Below are 3,286 nucleotides of genomic sequence, written 5' to 3'. Positions count from 1 at the left end.
TAGGGAAACCACGGAAAACCTAAATCAGGATGGTTGGAGACGGGATTGAACCGTCGTCCTCCCGATAAAATATTATGTTCACACTACTCTTTGCTCGAGTTTGTCTTTTGGAGGGGCTCAGCCTTTCATTTCTTCTTAGGAAGTTAACGATAAAGGCATCATAACACGTCACCAGTAACAGTACTGCATACGAATGCTCAATGAGCGACCTGATGACGTTCAATAATAGTCACTCCGTTGATTTTTGTTGTTTCGAATTAGAGCATGCAGTACTCCTACACCAGACTTCTGAACTTTGCCTGTTGAATGCAAATGTCGCATGATGGTAAAATGGTAATCTATCACATACATCAGTAGTCGAGACTTCCTTAATGTGGAAAATCATTCATGCCAGAACAATCTTTGTTGAAACAAGAATATCTTTTTCTGGCGTATTTTTCCCAAAAGCACTCGCTCCATACACAATTCAAATCTTCCTAGCTGCCTCCTCTGCATTCACCCTTCTGTTATACCAAAAGTAAACGTTGTGTTGCAGATGTTACACCTATTTCCACTTGCGACTCAATTTTACAATGCTTAACTGTAGTTCATGATTTTCAAGTATGCAAAATCCAATGCTTAACTGCAAGATGATAACTAGAACTTCAAATTCGAAAATGACAGTTGATACACACACTGACAGCGTCGCGCCGCGTTCACCTGGGCGGCGCCGGATTTCAGGCGGCGGGTGGCGTCTGGCCGGTGGCCGGTAGCCGCTTCAGCGCGAGGAAACGCTCGAGCGTAAGCTGTTGCGACGCAGCCACGAGCTGTCCTGCGGAATTGTTTCTGGAATACTTGTTATTGCTGGTGGGTAGAATGTTAAGCGAATTGTCTTCGATGTTCAGTCAGACTCATAACTTTAGACCGACTGTGGTAAAAAAAAAAATTGACTATGGGAATATGGTTTATGGTTCGGCAGCGCCTTCAGCATTGCATTTACTCGACCCTGTGCGGGGTTCGATTAGCGACAGGAACTTTCAGGAAGAGTCCGGTGACCAGTGTACTGGTGAAGGCTGGTGTCCCTACACTGCAGATCAGACGTGCGCCATCTGCTCGCCATTTACGCAGCATACGTTCATAGTTCCCCTGAGCATCCGAATTACCGTCTCCTTTTCCCGCCCGCGGCAGTCCATCTCCCGCATCGGCGGCCTAGATCGGGGCTGACGATTGCGTTTCGCGTGCGGTCCCTTCACTCCGATCTGGAGTCCTCCCCTTTACCACATGTACTTGTGGTCCTTTCACGTACGCCTCCATGGTGTACGTTTCGGCTGCAGCTTCGTCTGGACCTTTTGAATGGCCCCTAAGGATTCCATTAAAACCCCGCCGCTCTCCGCTGTCACTTCCTCTCGATTCTTGACGTGTTCCGGCGCTCTGAAGTAGTTTGCAGAGACGGCTCAATGACTGAAGGCAGGGAGTGCTCTTGTGCCATGTCTCGTAATGACGACAAAATGAAATTTTCAAATGCAACTTGTTGAATATACGTGAGGCTAAAATTTGCTTGGCAGAACTCAGTTGCGATGTCGTGCTGATTGTTGCTGAGAGAACGGGATAGTGCGTCTGCTACAATATTTTGTGTACCGGGAACAATTGTAAAATTAAATTCCTGTAAATAAAGCTTCCATCTGCTTAACCTGTCATGTGTAAATTTCGCGGAAAGTAAAAACTGTATAGCTCTATGATCTGTATAAACGGTAGTATGTCTTCCATAAAGAAAATGCCTAAATCTGGTAAATGCCCTTACAACACATTGCGTTTCAAGTTCTGTAACAGAAAAATTCCGTTCAGCAAGTGATAGAATGCGACTTGCAAAGGCGATGTTTTTAATTACTTTAGTACCGTCTTCTTCAATTTCCTGAAAAACGTGTAGTGATGGATACAGCCACTTTCCCCGGGGCGATATATAGCTTGACGGCGATGGGTGAGGAGGGGGGGGGGCCGAGGGAGGGCGAGAGGACAAAGTTATAGGCTTAAAATTTAAGTGATAGTGTTATAAAGACGTAGCAGTGCTATTAATATTTGAAATTTTTCATGGATAGCTGAAATATAATTAAATAATATGTAGGTTAAGTACTAAGCGGTTAGTCTAAGCCTGAGTTAATTATATCAAATAATAAAATAATTTTATTGCATGCAAAAACTCACATTTACATCAAACTAATACGTCGAGGCTTTTTTTACAGCATATCTCTTGATGACGTCATCAATAAAACTGTTGGCTCATCGTCCCCTTCAGGTGAAATCTTCACACAAGCTTGGAGCGTCTCCTGACCCATCTTATTCCTGCAAGTCGAAACGGGAATGCACAGTAGGCCTACGTATTCGGCGAGTTTCCGTAGTGCTTCGTAGCAGATGTCGGCTCTCAGAATGAAAGAAGCAATATCAGAAGATGTATCATCTAGTTTATTACTAACAACGTACCTAACGGAATGCAAGTCTGCAATAACAGCGTAAATAAGTCCCAAAATCAAGAACAGTTCTTTACAATAATCACTAAACTCTAGAAATTTTTAAAACTTTCAAAATATGCACTTAGTTCTATCACTTTTATTGCCTTCTCATCAAATCGTTGCTCAGTTTCATCAACCATACTTTTAACAAATTTCCTTGCGCTTTTCATAGCATGAATCTGCTCCTCTACGTTCGTGAACAGCACACCTTTAACTTCTATTGCGTCCTCCTGCAGTTCTTTAATTCTATTAAGAGTTTCATTTTCTGCACTATGTCCATCGCAGTCACAGAGACAGTTGATGTGTTAAATGTTCCAGAAACAAGTAGAGGTATTTGCGAAATTTTACGTGATTCTCTGCAAAGCTTAACATAAGTTTGAGACTGCATTTAACGTATCGTCTAAAATCACTAAACCTACAATGAAATTGGAATTAATCATTTCTAATAAGATTCCTCCAGCCAAACTTGTTAAATCCGCGCCGTCCTTGTGCAAATGTTCACATGCCATTATAATGGACTTGTAGGTTAGGAAAATAACATGAACTGTGCGATAGGTACTTAACCATCGGGATAAATAAATAAATAAATCAACAGCTTTGGGTATTATTAAAACAGGTTACTCTAAAGCACACTGAATTTCATGCAAAACATTTCCTCGTTTGGAAGAACCATGTTAAAGTTTGTAAATGTCTTTAATAACGTGTAATGTGTTTTATAATGGAGTGTTTATTCCTAGAGTTGGTGGCAGCAATTGAAAAAACATGTGCTCTACAATGAATGTATGGCCGTATGTCATGGC

This window comes from Schistocerca piceifrons, chromosome 6, assembly GCF_021461385.2.
Source record: "Schistocerca piceifrons isolate TAMUIC-IGC-003096 chromosome 6, iqSchPice1.1, whole genome shotgun sequence".
NCBI lineage: Eukaryota > Metazoa > Arthropoda > Insecta > Orthoptera > Acrididae > Schistocerca > Schistocerca piceifrons.
This window is presented reverse-complemented; position numbering follows the sequence as displayed.